The sequence below is a fragment of the Aotus nancymaae genome, unplaced genomic scaffold, assembly GCF_030222135.1.
Source record: "Aotus nancymaae isolate 86718 unplaced genomic scaffold, 86718_ANA_hifiasm-v0.15.2.pri h1tg000062l, whole genome shotgun sequence".
NCBI lineage: Eukaryota > Metazoa > Chordata > Mammalia > Primates > Aotidae > Aotus > Aotus nancymaae.
This window is the reverse complement of record NW_026988476.1, coordinates 16537571-16554844: the sequence shown is the minus strand read 5'-3', so window position 1 is coordinate 16554844 and position 17274 is coordinate 16537571. Positions and strand designations below refer to the sequence as shown.

Below are 17274 nucleotides of genomic sequence, written 5' to 3'. Positions count from 1 at the left end.
AACTGTGCAAATCGATTAACATGATGTTTTACACACACAAGATTAATAAATACTAGCTAAAATTATTATGTCTATTTTCCTATCATTATCATTTTACATAATTGAAATCCATGACTAATTGTTTATAGCCTTGGAACTTTAGTCAATAATATCATATATCTTTATCCTTAATAAATTGCCTTTATTCCTTTCCTTCTTCTTAAAGTATCTGAACCAACACATACATAACAAACACATTCCTTTTTTTTTTTTTTTTATTAAATTTTTTGTTTTGTTTTGTTTTGTTTTTAAAGATGGGGTTTCACAACGATGGCCAGGCTGGTCTTTAACTCCTGACCTCAGGTGATGCACCCACTTCAGCCTCCCAAAGTGATAGGATTACAGGGGTGAGCCACCGCGCCCAGCCAACAAACACATTCCATACACATCATGACACAGAGTTGAATTAGAACTCCCAAGACTACCTTTAAATCCATTTAACTACTCATCTTAGAAACATTTTGAAAGATCATAGCACTTATATATGATTTTCAGATGTATTTAATACGGTGCCCTCTACATTTTCAATACTGAGAAGCAGACACTGTTTTTCAATCTCATATTTTATTTTGTTATTTTCCAGAAATTTATTATTAGTTTGAAAACTCAAATGCTAAGTAACACTAGCATTTCTGCTTCCCGTATGGCAAAGTATGTCTCTAAGAAAACTCTACTACAGAGAACAAATATAACTCAGATTTGAACATACACACAAAAACTGGCCAAGGCTCCAGAGAGTGGAATATATTAAAACTCATTTTGGATAGGGGTCCAAACATGATGGAAAAAATCCGAATAATTGGGTTTCTATTTTTTTGTTTTTTTGGATTGCCTTGAAGATGTGCCATAATTATGGCATGATACAAGGTGGATGAAATTTATTATAAAATCCTCTCTATTTCCAGCATAATTAACCAGGTAACAGAGTCTGAAGTGACATCTGCTGGTAATTGAGGGGGCCAGGGATGCTGGAAAGGAATGAGCCAAAGAAAGAGTGCCCTAGGTTATATGTGTAAACTGCTGAAGTTGCTGGTTGACTCTTTGTCATGTTTGAAGCTCTCTGGGTGGTCCAAGTTAACTAGCTTGCCCAAGGGACAGCTCAACTCACATCAAAGATGAACTTTAGACACCATATGATGTTCCAGCGGTTTATTCTAGCAGTGCTATTAAAAGATAAATAGCAGGTGCAGGCCAGTGACATGAATCAAATATAGGGGCCATATGACTGCCTAACCAGAAGGTCTCTGTCTGGAGACTATTCTTAGAGTCTGGGGGATTCTTCTCTCTTTTTTTATACCTGTATTCAGTCTGGATCAGTTACCAGGTGATTCTTTCATAAAGGGAGTTTAAGCTATTCCTGTAAGGATAAGCTTTGCTTTTAGGTTCATGAAAGTTGCAAGGTGTTTTTCTCTCTTGGAAATCCTCAGACCAGAGTTGAAAATTCCTGGGTCAGCTTCCATCATACTATAAAGTAACATGTTGTATCTATTCTGCAAGATGCTTGAGTGGGCGTTATGTCTATCATTAACCTTAGATGTACAATATGTCTCATAGTATACTACAGCCCCGAACAATGAATACGCAGACATATCTTAAAGCAGTTTGCAAATAAGACACAAATGTGATAAAGCAGGTGGGACAGTATTTGTATTGTGAATCTAACCAACTGCCTGTTAAAAAAAAAAAAAAAAAAGCTACTGCTCTTTGAAGCAATGTAACAGAATCCACATTTGACATTCAACATTTCCATGATAAAATCTAAAACAACTTCTTGAAACAACCAATGCATGTCATCTTTTCTTAAGGGAAAATGTAATTAACAAAGGCCAACTCCAAGATGACCCAGATATTGGAATTATTAAACTAGAACTTTAGAGCAGCTATCACAAATATGCTCAATGAAATAAAGAAAAATACATTCATAATGAATGAACAGAATCAGAGGAATCTATAGGAAAATATAAAAATGTGAACATTTGTAAAAGTGGAGTCTCAGAAGGAAATATTTTTTTAAATGACAAAAATCTTAAATTTGGTGAAAAATATCAATTTATAGTTTAAATAACTTAGCAAACTTCAAATAAGAGAAATAGGAAGAACAAATCTCACTTATAAATATCATAGTCTAAGTGATGAAAACCAAAGATCAAATAAAAACTTGAAAGCAGTAAAAAAAAAAAGAAAAAAAGATAAAATCAGGAAAAATTATGGAATAATAGCCTTTGTGAGTATAGATGTAACAATCTTTAAAATTTATAGCAAATGAAATCTACCAATACATAAAGCATCATAATCCAGTAGTAGTCTTCCAAAGAATTCAATGTAATTCACAAAATAACAAAATAAAAGCGAACAATCATATAATCAATTCAACAGAGGCAGAAAAAATTATTTGACAAGATTCATCACCAATTCATGGTGAAAGTGACCAGCAAACTATGAATAGAAAGGAACTATCTCTGTCTTATAAAAGTCATCAATAAAATTTCGACAGTTAATATAATATATAGTAGAGCAATGCTTAATACTAATGCCATCTTCCTCTCTCACACACATAGAAGATCTAAAATAACTTCTAATTTACAGGGTATAAAATGTTTAGCCATTGGAACAAGGCAAGATAAGAAATAACAGTAATAAGAATAAAAATGGAAGAAATAAAATTGCTTCTATTTATATATGAAATGATTGTTTTCATACAAAAAATCCTCAGGGTCTTAAAAAATTATTATAATTAATAAGTAAATGTAGAAGTATTAAGGTATAAAACATGAGAGAAATGCAACCTTACACTATAATATGACACCATTATATAGACATTAGAATGGTTTGATTTAAGAAAACTAAAATACTACACGACGTCAAGGGTGTAAAACAATTGGCACTCTAATATAGTACTTAACATGGTATAGCACTTTGGAAAAGTTTGGCAGTTTCTTAAAAAATTAACCACCTACTTACCACAGGACCCAGTCATTCCATTCCTAGGTCTTTATCCAAAGAAATAAAGTCATATGTTCACATAAAATGTGTGATAGTCAGGGGGAAATAGGGGAGGGACAGCGAGGGGTGGGGAGTTGGGGAGAGATAGCATGGGGAGAAATGCCAGATATAGGTGATGGGGAAGAAGGCAGCAAATCACACTGCCATGTGTGTACCTGTGCAATGATCTTGCATGTTCTTCACGTGTACCCCAAAACCTAAAATGCAATAAAAAAATGTGTGACAGGCACAGATACTTATAGAAACTTTCTTCATAATATAAAAATCTGGTAAAAAATCAAATACCAAAGAGCAAGTAAATAGATAAATACAATGTGTAAGATTTGCACAGTGAAACTCTTACAGCAATAAAAAAGAAAAAAATGACTAATAGACTTCAATATAGATAAATTTCAAAATTATGCTGAGTGACAGAAGCCACACACAAAAGGATACATATTCATTCACTGAAAATGCTAAAAAGTCCAAAGTAGTTTATAGTGATAAAAAGCAAATCAGTGGTTCCATGCAGTCAGGGGCAGAGGAGCACACAGATTGCAAAAGTTTATGTGGTAGTCAGCCTCCAATTTTGTCTACAAAAATTCCTGTTTCATGTATTTACACTTTTATGTAATCCAGTCTCACACTTTCAGGGTTTGTCTGTATGACTCACAGGGCATAGCACAAGTGATGCTATGTCATTTCCTAGATTCTCTCACTTGGATCACTCGCTCTATGGGTAGTCAGCTGCCATGCCATGAGGAAACTCGAGCAACCTATTGGGCCTATAATAGGATCTGAGCCCACCTGCCAACAGCAATGTAGCTGAGCCAATTTGGACAAAGGTCATTCTGCACCACTCAACTTTCAGGTAACTGCAGCCTAAACAGTATCTTGATAGCAAGTTCATAAGAGACATCCAACTAAAGTATTCCTAAAATCCTCGCCCATGGAAAACATGCAATAGGAAGTATTTGTTGTTTAAAGCCACTAATTTTTGGAGTGATTTGTTACACAACAAAAAAGAATGAATACAGATTTTGATAACAAAAGAGGATGCTACCATATCAAAAACTTAAAACAAAGAAATTGCTTTGGAACAGGGCAGTGGACTTTGATAGTAATATTAGCAAATACTTAAAGAGTCTTGAACAAATTATTCATGAAATTTGGACTTTGAGGCAACTATCAATAAAGACTTAAAGGGAAGTGAAGAAAGTCTTACTGGAAACTAGAGGTAAGGTATAATTACTAAACAATGGCTGAAAGTTTAGCAGGACTGTCATTTATAATAATGTAGAAGGTAGAAAGTGTATATAACCATGTGATCTAGCTTAAGGTTATTATAAAGCTATTAAAATCTATGGACTATTTTGTCCTTTAATGGATTTCTTACCAGTATATAAATTTGAATTAGTGAATCCCTGAAATGTTCTTGGAATTCTCTTGGTTCCTCAATCATCAAACAAACAGTTTTTTCACTGACAACACATTTTTTTAAATGGTTGTAGGTATGTTACAGAAAATCAATTGAAGGAGCATTGGCTGGGGCTACCTGCTGTCGAAGCTGTTTGAGCTCCTTGGGGGAGGGGCAGCAGCCAGCCCTGTGACTGACAACTGCCTAACATACTAAGCTCCTTGGGTGAGGGAAGAGTGACACTCATTTCTATAGCTCCAGGCTGTGCTTTTTCCCTGCAGGAGCCAGGAAGGCTGGATAGCTTTGTCCCAAGACTTGTCCCTAGAGCCCAGCACACCCGCTGTGGTAATCTGGGGCCAGAGTGCCTCATCAGGCCTAACTCTAACCCATCTTTCCTCAGTGGGTGGGGCTTCCCCACAGAAAACTCCAATCACTCCTGCTTGAGGCTCAGGGACAGAATCTGAATCTCCCAGGATCTGAGCCCATAGAGGGAGGGATGGCCACAGTCTCTGCAGACCAGCAGACTTACCCTCTCCTCCTGGTAGTTCTGAGGAATCTGGGCAGCCCAGGTGAGGTTTTGCCAGAGCAAAACACACCCTCTCCATCCAGGGACAAAGTGTGCTTTGTTACACGGGTCCTGCTCCCTCTGCCACCAAACTGAGTGAGACCCTCCAATAGGGGTTGCCAGACACCCTATACAGGAGTGTACTACTGGCATCAGGTTGGTGCCCCTTGAGGTCAAAGGTTCCAGAAGAAGAAGCAGGCACCCATCTTTGCTTCTCTCCAGTCTCCTTGAGTGACACTCCAGGCACAAGGACAAATCAGTTAAATAGGGCCTGAAGTGAACTCCCAGCAAACTGCAAGCCTACAAAAGAGGGACCTGAATATTGAAAGAAAAACAAGCAGAAAGCAACAACAACAGCATCAATAACAACAACAAAGAGGCCCTTACAAAAGCCCTATTAAAGGGTCAGTAGCTTCAAAGACTAAAACTGGAAAAACTCATGAAAATGAGAAAGAATCAATGAAAAAAAATGATGAAAACCCAAAAGGCCAGAGCACCTCCTCTCTAAATGAGCACAATGTCTCTCCATCAAGGGTGCAGAACTGAATGGAGCATCAGATGAATGAAATCACAGCAGCAGGCTTCAGAAAATGGGTAATAAAAAACTACGATGAGCTATGGAGTATGTTCTATTCCAATGCAGAGAAGCTAAGAACCTTGGAAAAAGGTTAGAGGAATTCCATTTGTTTGTGTCCTCTCTTATTTCCTTGAACAGTGGTTTGTAGTTCTCTTTGAAGAGGTCCTTCACATACCTTGTTAGCTGTATTCCTAGGTATGTTATTCTCTTTGTAGCAATTGATTGTGAATGGGAGTTGATTCATGATTTGGTTCCCTCCTTGCCTATTGTTGGTGTAAAAAAAAAATGCATGTGATTTTTGCTCATTGCTTTTGTATCCTGAGACTTTGCTGAAGTTGTTTATCAACCAAAGAGTTTTTGGGCTGAGACAATGGGGTTTTATAAATATAAAATCATGTCATCTGCAAACAGAGACAATTTGACTTCCTCTCTTCCTACTTAAATACACTTCATTTCTTTCTCTTGCCTGAATGTCCTGGCCAGAACTTCCAATACTATGTTGAATAGGATTGCTGACACAGGGCATTATTGTTTGTACAGGTTTTCAAAGGGAATGCTTCTGGCTTTTCCCATTCAATATGATATTGGCAGTGGGTTAGTCATAAATAGCTCTTATTATTTTGAGATATGTTTAATCAATTCCTAGTTTTTTGAGAGTTTTTAACATGAAGGGACATTGAATTTTATCAAAGGACTTTTCTGCATTTATTGAGGTGTATTTTTTATGGAATCAAAGAAGACCCTGTATAGCCAAGACAATCCTAAGCAAAAAGAACAAAGCTAGAGGCATCATGCTATCTGACTTCAAACCAAACTACAAGGCTACGATAACTGAAACAGCATGGTACTGGTATCAAAACAGACATACAGACCAATGGAGCAGAACAGGAGACCTCAGAAATAACACCGTAAATTTACAACCATCTGGTCTTTGATGAACTTGACAAAAACAAGCAATGGGGAAAGAATCTCCTATTCAGTAAATGGTGCTGGGAAAATTGGTTAGCCATATGCAGAAAACTGAAACTGGACCCCTTCCTTATACCTTACACAAAAATTAACTCAAGATGGATTAAAGACTTAAATGTAAAACCCAAAACCATAAAAACCCTGGAAGAAAACCTTGGAACCACCATTCAGGACATAGGCATGGGCAAAGACTTCATGACAAAATCACCAAAAGCAATTGCAACAAAAGCCAAAACTGACAAATGAGATCTAATTAAACTAATTCTGCACAGCAAAAAACCAAACAAAACAAAAAAACCAACCAAACAAACAAAACTACTGAAAAAACTATCATAAGAATGAATAGGCAAATGTACAGAATGGGAGAGAATTTTTTGCAATCTATCCATATGACAAAGGTCTAATATCCAGAATATACAAGGAACTTAAACATATTTACAAGAAAAAAACAACCCCATCAAAAAGTGGGCAAAGGATATAAATAGATACTCCTCAAAAGAAAACATTTATGTGGCCAAGAAACACATGAAAAGGAGTTCAACATCACTGATCATCAGGAGAATGTAAACAAAACCACAATGAGATCCATCTCATGCCAGTCAGAATGGCCATTATTAAAAAGTCAGGAAACAATAGATACTTGCAAGGCTATAGAGAAATAGGAAGGCTTTTACACTGTTGGTGGGAATGTAAATTAGTTCAACCATTGTGGAATACAGTATGGGCAATTCCTCAAGGATCTGGAACCAGAAACACCATTTGACCCAGCAATTCCATTACTGGGTATATACCCAAAGGAATATAAATCATTCTGTTATAAAGACACATGCACACATATGTTTATTGTGGCACTATTTACAACAGCAAAGACCAAATAACCATTAATAATAAACTGGATAATGGAAATTTGGTACGTATACACCATGGAATACTATGCAGCCATAAAAAGGAATGAGATCATGTCTTTGCAGGGAAAGATGAAGCTGGAAGCAATCATCCTCAGCAAATTAACACAGGAACAGAAAACCAAACACCGCATGTTCTGGCTCATAAGTGGGAGTTGAATGATGAGAACACATGGACACAGAGAGGGGAATGACACACACTAGGGCCTGTTGAGGGCAGTGAGGAAAGGGAACTTAGAGGACGGGTCAATAGGTGCAGCAAACCACCATGGCACGTGTATACCTATGTAACAAACCTGTACATTCTGCACATGTATTCCATTTGTTTCTTTTTAGAAGAAATAAAGAAAGAAAGAAAAAAGAAAATCCATGGAAGGCTTCAATATACCAGTATTTAAATAGTAAATATCCCATAAAAACGCATCAGATTCCGACTTATAAAAACAACTCAGTATTTCCTACAGATACTATTTAGTGAAAAAGACAAAGAATAATCAGGGACCAATGAAAGACATTGAGCCTGTCACTATTTTCATCGTGATATATGAAAAGAACCATGCAGTAACTCTACATAATAAAAGTGAGCTGTAACTTTGTAGAAAAGAAAAAAAAAGTAAAGAGGACAATAAGCACCTTTTATTTCTTACCTGATTTATTTCAAAGAAATGAAACAATTAAAAAGGTAAATCACAAAATAATATCTCACATTTAATATTTTTTACATTTATACACTTGTATATTTTAATTAAAAACAAACTTGAATTCTCTAATATTGTCATGTTTATTTTGGTTCCTGGTGAAAAGACTGTTAGGCTATTAGCCTTACTTAGAAAAAGAGATGTTATAAAATCATTTTCTTGAACTAAGATGTCAAAGTGATTTGAGAAAACATAAATGTTTTTCATTACATTTTAATTATCACATGGAATCAGAATGAAAAGATATTCATAAACACTTATAGCAATTTTTATTTTTAACTATGCAGTAATGAGAAGTCACTAAGGTTGACTTGCAAATAACTATAGAACCATATCATACAGGGAATAATTTGAAGAAAGGCAAGAGTCAGGATGTTATAAGTTAAAATATATTTAAGTTTTCTATCACCTAATATTACACTGGAATTAAGAGTCATGACCATTCATAGATATTATGGAAGGAAAATAGCCTATCATTGTATTTGCCATGTGCTTTGCATTTATTGAAGCTGTCGTATTTATAGAGAGGTCTGATATTCCACACAATGAAATTTAATACAAAGTAATCTGGAGATTATTTCAGACAGAAAGCTTTACATTTACTACTCTTCTTCCAGTATTCTTAAGACAAGAATGGTTATATGTGTCTGGTCTGCATAAATGACTTCTTCCCCAAACCCCTATTCTCCACTAATTGAGGAATGGAAGAGAATTCTAAGCAGAAGTCTAAGAATTATGCTGTGATGGCACACTTTCTTCTCAAATAAGGTTTCTTAACCTTTACAACATTAACATTTAGGGTTTGATAATTTTTTTGTTTTGAGAGACTGTCCTGTGCATCACAGAATGTTTAGCAGCATTTCTAATCTCTACCTACTAGATGCTAGCAGCATTAACTTTCTCACCTCCCCTCAAGTTATGACAATCCAGAATGTCTTCAGGCTTTTTCTAATGTGGAAAACTGTACTCCCCTCCCCTTGAGAACTTTTGCACTAAAGTAGAAGAAAAAAAAAAAGAGAGAGAGAAAAAGAGAGACATTATGGAGGAAAAAAATGTGCCTACTTTCCCAGTGATAAACACAACATAGGTCACGGAGGGTTTCGTAGTTGAATGTTAAAGAGTTCCTTAAAATCTACATCTGAGTATCAATTGCAAGTAAATTATTTGCACAGAGATATATCATCCATACTTTCCTTTTGTACCTTCTTTGCTGTGAGGACTAATATCAACATAGAAAGAATTACCCACCTTCTGAAGCTGCAGAAAGCTGAGACTGGATTCCTTCCTTATACCTTATATAAAAATTAGCTTCAGATGAATTAAAGATTTAAACATAAGACCTGACACATAAAAACCCTAGAAGAAAGCCTAGGCAATACCATTCAGGACATAGGCATGGGCTAGGACTTCATGACTAAAACACCAAAAGAAATGGCAACAAAACCCAAAATAGACAAATGGGATCTAATTAAACTAATAAGCTTCTGCACAGCAAAATAAACTATTATTAGAGTGAACCAGCAACGAACAGAATGAGAAAAAAATTTTACAATCTACCTGATAGAAGGATAATATCCAGAATCTACAAAGAACTTAAATTTACAGGAAGAAAAACAACCCCATCAAAAAGTGGGCAAAGGATATGAACAGACGCTTCTCAAAAAAAGACATTTATGCAGCAAAAAAAAATATGAAAAAAAGCCCATCATCAGTGTTCATTAGAGAAATGCAAATCAAAACCACATTGAGATACCATCTCACATCAGTTAGAATGGCAATTGTTAAAAAATCTGGAGACAACAGATGCTGGAGAGGATGTGGAGAAATAGGAACACTTTTACACTATTGGTGGGAGTGTAAATTAGTTCAACCATTGTGGAAGACAGCATGGTGATTCCTCAATGATCTAGAAATGGAAATTCCATTTGACCTAGCAATCCCATTACTGGGTATATACCCAAAGGATTATAAATCATTCTATTATAAAGACACATGCATATGTATGTCTATTATGGCACTGTCCACAGTAGCAAAGACTTGGAACCAACCCAAATGCCGATCGATAACAGACTGGATAAAGAAAATGTGGCACATATACACCATGGAATACTATGCAACTATTAAAAAAGGATAAGTTCATGTCCTATGTAGAGGCATGGATAAAGCTGGAAATCATCATTCTCAGCAAACTGACAAAAGATCAGAAAAACAAACACTGCATGTTCACACTCCTAAGTAGGTGTTGAGCAATGAGAACACATAGACACAGGGAGGGGAACATCACACACCAGGGCCTGTTGCGGGGATGGGGGTGGGGTTGGGAGGGATAGCAGGGATTGGGGGAATAGGGGAGGGATAGCATTAGGAGAAATACTTAATGTAGATGATAAGGTGATGGTTACAGCAAACCCCCACGGCTCATGTATACGTATGTAACAAGCCTGCACATTCTGCACATGTATCCCAGAACCTAAAGTATAAAAAAATCACCACATGTTCTCATTCATAAGTGGGTGCTGAACAATGAGAACACACGGACACAGGGAGGGGAACATCACACACTGGGACCTTGGGGGTGGGGGGCTAGGGGAGGAGTAGCAGGGGGTGGGGGGATGGGGAGGGATAGCATTAGGAGAAATACCTAATGTAGATGACGGGACGATGGATGCAGCAAACCACTACTATGGCACGTGTATACCTATGTAACAAACCTGCACCATCTGTACATGTACCCTAGAACTTGAAGTATAATAAATAAATATAAATAAATAAATAAGAAAGATAGGAAGAATTTCCTGAGAGAGGATAGTTGTGATATTTCAATGTATAAGCCTTGGGAAACTGAATTTGAATTGGGCCATGACTTGTCCTGAATTACCTGGACAGGAACTTATGATTTAGAGACAATAAAGTCTTTTAAAGATTTTCTTTGGTAACAGACTGGTTTACTACCATATCCTTGCTAGTTACTAAGATATTCCCCAGAGTAATCTAGGACACTTTGTTGGTAGCATATGTCACTCTCACCATGCCATTAGGATTGCCAGGACCCTTCTTCCTTCTTCCTTGCTGTTACATTATCCTTGCTAGTTACTAAGATATTCCCCAGAGTAACACAGGACACTGATGGTAGCATATGCCACTCTCATCATGCTATTCAGATTGACAGGAACTTTCTTCGCCCTTCTTGGTTGCTTCTGTGTGTTAGATAGCACTAATCAATAATGGCACTGTTTCCTCCTGATCCCTTCTCTGCCGCAGAATCCTCACCAGAGCTCTCTGAGAAATGTATGTAACCCACCTATAAGATAAACAGTCTTAGTAATTTCATGTTGAAAGATAAGAATGGGTGACATTTGCACTGTTCTTTAAAAATAGAAAAATATTTAAAATTATTTTTATTTAAATTTCAGTACAGCTTTGTGATATTTAAGCAGAAAATCTTAAATTAGTTATGAGTGCAGTTAAGGGAGTTTGTTCAAGTTCTTGTGACTAGAAAGTTACAAGGTCAGTCTACAGTATCTTTACTTTGGAAAAATACCTCTTTACTTCCACTCTCAGAATAATATCCAATTTAAGGAAGACTAAAACTGTGACATATTCTGTATATTTTATTTATGATATTAACTATATCTTAAATATTTTATTAATATGTTTAATGATTGGATGTTTGTCTCAAAACAGCCCTAAGGGCAAGGTCCTTATTAAGATGAAAAATATTTATAAATTTTACAAGGGCATTTCAGTGGATTTCAGTGCATCACAAATACACTCTCTTTCTGTTTTGACCAAATCAGACAGTTTTATATAGCAGGAATCTTAACTTGAAACCAAGCAGTCATTAGCTCAAGATTCATCATTGTCTTGTGCTTAAGAAATTGATAATGTCAGAGTTCTAGGATGGGTATGACTGCCTGGGTCTAGTTGGATGAAAGTCAAAGGAAGGAAAATAAACCACCACCAAATGTAGCTTAGAGACAGAGAGGAGACAGGATTCTAAGAATAACATGATATCTCCCTCAAGTTATTGTAACATCTGGCACAGCCTTCACAGGTTTATGTCTGATTCATTCAGAGACACTGACTACAACCAAAAACTAAAAGAGCTAACAAATTTTAGAATTCACATCATTATAATATTGAAAACAAGTCCCATAATAAAAGAAAATCCCGTGAGATGCTGAGAGCCTAAGCAGCTCTGTCTGGGAAGCTGGCAACAGAAGTTACCTTCCCCAAGGAAGGGGTGAGGGCTTTCTCCTATTCTTCATGCTCTGGCTCACATAGAGGGCTACAGAATGTGGTGGTGACTCTTTAGACATGCACAACTGTGACTTAGCACAGAGCAGTTTGTGCCTGCAGAGCTGGGAGTCAGTGACTTGGCAGGAGCAGTGACAGAAGCCTCTGTACAAATAGGAGTTGCAGAGCTGCTTGAAGGACAACACAGTTCAGGAGCCCCAACACCACAGAAGGAAAATAACTCATTAGGGCACCCAGAAGAATGTGTTCATTTCTATGGGCAACATGACTGAAAGACCACTTTTCTTTTAATGTGGATTCGGAAACCTAGGCTGGGCATTACTGATTTGGTTTAATTTTTCCTTATATTACCATAAAATCCTGAGAAAAACACATGCAACTATTTAACAATTTTGATTGCATTGACCAAAGGAGCCTAGTGAGAATCACATTAAAAGGGAATGGAGCTAGTGGTTTCACTTAACTCATTGATCCCCAGTCCAAATGTTCACTCTAGTTATATATCTTTTCTTAAGCTCCAGATTACAGAGAACTAAGATATCTCAATGGCTTTGCAGTTACTAATTCATATTAATTGAAAACTTACTATCTGCCCTTCCTAGATACTGAGAATACAGTGGCAATGAGAGAAATGGTGCTTGTTCTCATGAAAGGCATATCCTTGTGAGAACCAAGTAAACAAGTAAATGAATTAGATAATTTCAGGTAAGGGCAAGCACAAAGCAAAAATAAAATCAGGTAACATTTGAGTGACTGTGAGGTGAGGGGTCTGCTTTACACTGGGCTTGGGTTGAGGGGATATTTCAATTGGACCTAGATAATAAGAACCAGACAAAAACAATTCTGGGGGAGACACTTTGGGAAAAGAAATGTCCAGTGCAATGGTTGAAAGAGGGGAGAAGTTTGGGATGTTCAAGAAAGAAAAGAGAAGTCAGCATGGCTGGAACTTAGTAAGACAGAGACAGGAAGAGGTGAGGTTGAAGAGAGTCAGAGGGAAATTCTACTCAGCTTTGGAGTCCATGATAAAAACTATAGATTTCATTCTAAGTGTGATGGAAAGGCATGAAAGTATGAAGCAGGAGAAGGTCTGATGTTATTAGCTGTGTGGAGACTAGTTTTAGGGAGTCTGTGTAGTACTTCAGTTAAAAATTAAAAAGAAAACTTTCTCTCTAGAGTCCAACACTTAGGACTGCATAACTCACACTGTTTTTTTCTTCTAATGAAGATGATTTTATTCACTAATGTCAAGAGTTTAATGACAATATTACTGACTTAACAGTAATATGTGGAAAAGAAAATCACTGTTAAGACTATAATTTTTAATATAAAATTAGTGTCATTTATAATAAAGTTAGGATGCTACACTGTATAAAATTCAGTCATAACCAGAATATTTGTTATAATTTTTAAAGTAATTATTGTGCCACTTTTAAGCTCACTAAGACAATTGCCTTTTGAATTGAAGATACATATAAAATCAGCCATTTATCAGTTTATTAACAATTATGAACAGGAGAAAGCCAATAGTGCCTTTAGTAAATACATATTTTAATAAATTCAAGTGAAGAAAATTAAGGTTTCAATTGATGTGTCTTTACAAATAATTGGGTTCCCTATATTTTAGACACTTAAATGATTTAATTCATCAATTACTGAATATTCAAATTTATTACTGCAACATGAAGTAAATAGATGGGTTTGAACCCATTAGTTGATGGATTTTACAAATGTAGACACTTGGATGACCATTTGTAATACAGAGAATCTTTCCGTTTCATTGTCTATCCTAGTAGAAACAAGCATGGTTCCTTGTTCACAGTTATAACTCAAGAAATGCATGGTTATTATTCTAAATAAATCTATTAGATGTTAATTTTCTTTTCTATACACAGAATACAGAAATAAATTTTACTCTTTAGGTGATAGCACAATTTCTGGAGAGCTGTTTTCATAAGACTAAAATTCTAGAATTAAAAAGAAATGTTGAAAGGCTAATATTTCTTCTTACTCTTTCAAATATAGAAAAATAACTTTATAAATTTTGCTAATATTTCCTTGAATTATTATTGTATTTGAATAATAGTCTTTTGAGATATCCTGGGGCCCAAAAGTGTTAAGAAAATAAAATGGGTGTCATACATGATAATGTAACTATTTCACAAAATATTTTTAAGTAAAATCATATGATCCATAAGCCATTTAAGTCAACTTCCTGCCTTCGAGTAGGAGAAACTATTTTAAAAATTGAACTTGAGTGTTTGTCATATCAAAGTATTATTTCATGATCTATAGCCACAAACAGAGAAATATCTGAGCTAGGATAAAAAGATGTATTTTGTTGTCTAGTATCTCAAACAATACAAAGAATCACACACTATTATACCCATTTTATAGATAAGAAAAATAAGACTCAAAAGAACTGAAACCCAAATTGAGAAGATCAGGCTGATTTAGTTCTAAAACTTTTATGATGCTTCCTGTCCTTGTGTTATTTGCATAATTATTAAAATAAATTTTCATCTATATTTAAATAGCATTAACATTTTGTTTCATATTTAAAATTTTATTATAAAAGTTATGCACAAAAGTTACACACCACATAGGCTAGATACATGGGAAATGTACTACTTAATTAGCTGGTTTATTTTTTTAGTAGTCCTCTGCCTATAGAATTTAGGTTATATAAAACTGATATTCAGACATTATTAATGTTCCTTTAACTCAAGCTGAAACAGAGGCACAGACACTTGCTAGTATGTTGAGAGAAGTTGAGAAAAAATGAAGAGCTTAGTGTGTTGTTGAAGGCACAACCATTTGAATCAGAAAGAGCATCTTAATAAGAGCATAATAGGAAGTTAGAGTCTGTGGCTGAAGAGCATGAAATACTGACAAAATCTTACATGGAACTTCTTCAGAGAAATGAAAGTACAGAAAAGAAGAATAAAGACTTATAGATCACATATGATTCTCTGAACAAACAGAGACAGTGAAAAAGGTGAATAAGTCACTCAAGGAACAAAATGAAAAGAGTATTACCCAATTAATAGAGAAAGAAGAACAGAGAAAAGAAGTACAGAATAGCTAGCAGACAGAGAATATAAACTAGCAAATTTACACCAAAAAAAAAAAAAAGAACAAGAAGAAAAGATGAAAACTTTACAAAAGGAAAGGGAAGGTAAGGAAGAAACCATTGATATCCTTAGAAAAGAATTAAGCAGAACAGAACAGATAAGAAAAGAATTGAGCATTAAGGCTTCCTCCCTAGAGGTTCAAAAGGCGAAATTAGAAGAGAAAGAGTCCTTGGTGACACGTCAGCAAGAGGAAGTGAACAAACACTCCCACACACGATAGCAATGATCCACAGTTTAAGTGGTGGAAAAATAAATCCAGAAACTGAATCTCAGTATATAGACATAGTGGCATTTTGGAATTTGTAATCTATTGATATTTTTGATGTATTTATCTATTGGAGCGGGGTGGGTAGGGGAGTTAATTTGTGACTTCACAACAATAAGAAATTATTATCTAATTTAGAAAAGAACCTGATCTAATGCATGTTTATTTAATTTGTTTGAATAGAAATTTAATTTTTAAGTTAAAAACAAAATAGTAAAATAATTTTAGTGCAGCTTGCTAATGAAATTTTATCAGACATTGAAAAAAATGAATAATTTTATTCAACCACACATCATGTTAATGTTATAACCTATTTAACTAGCATTTTAAGTAAATCATCTAAAAAGATACAGAAAAAAATATATATGTATATCCAAACTATGGGAAACGATGAGGATCCAGAACCCCATCATTCAATTCACATTGAGATCTTTTCAAATCACATTTAACCTGGTTTTTCAGGTAAATTCCCTTCATGAATCCTCTGCGCCAGTGAAATTACCTGCTTTGAACTCTTGTGTCTGCCCCTTGTGTCTGCCTTACTGACCAGATGCCTCTCCTCTCTCTTCTTTGCCCAACTAAATCCCATCTGACCTTCAGATACAAATAAATAATTACTGCCCTAACTATGATGTATTTTGTCAGAAGTCCTTTCTCCTCTATAATACAATAGCATTGAAAATTACATCAATACTTTCATGCATTTTGAATTCTTAGTGTATGTTAACTTTACAAAATGAAAGTTTGCATAAATATAATTTTTATAGACATAAATGTAATGTATATTTTCTTTATATTTCGACTAAAACCACAATCACTAAATATTTCTCTAAATATACAAATTCGTAAGTATCTATCTTATGTATTATTTGTATTTCTACATATTTTCTTAATTTCAAGGACTATAATAATTTTTGTTTGCTTTCTTCACAGATGTCTCCCCAGTGACTAAAAAGTGTCAGGCACGTATCTTGGGCTCATGTAGTATTTGTTGTATCTCTATTAGGAGACTCTGTTAGGCCAAAAGGCAGATTACAAAATCGTAGTCAATTCTAAGCAAACCCAGCAATTTGAAGCTTACCCCTCACTCATTCAAAATTCCCAGCAATTCTCTCATTCTTTCCCCCTAATTTGTTGGGCTCCATGTAGAGAAAATGGTGTTGGAAGAAGTCATCTATTTATAATTACTAATCATTGTCTTCTCATTGATTACTCTCAATGGCATCTGCCCCTCTGGGGCAGTCTGTCTCCATGATCCTTTGAGATAATCTCCAGCGTTGGTCTGAGCACTCTGTACCTACTCATCTTTACTCATGGCATCTTTAAGTTTCCCAGCTTTCTTATAGTCACTCAAGTACCTAACTCTGATACTTGAGTCTTATGAAGACTCAGTCACATGACCCTTATCTAATCAGTGACAGTACCTAAGAATTACATATGTTTCCTGTACTGTTAACCTCCCATCTTTT

General features: G+C 35.4%; 1 pseudogene; it reads left to right on the top strand.

The window, feature by feature from the left end:
- LOC105719915 (protein CIP2A-like) overlaps nt 1-15846 on the top strand; it is a 68820-nt pseudogene extending 52974 nt beyond the window's left edge.
- Nucleotides 15847-17274: the final 1428 nt, after the last annotated feature.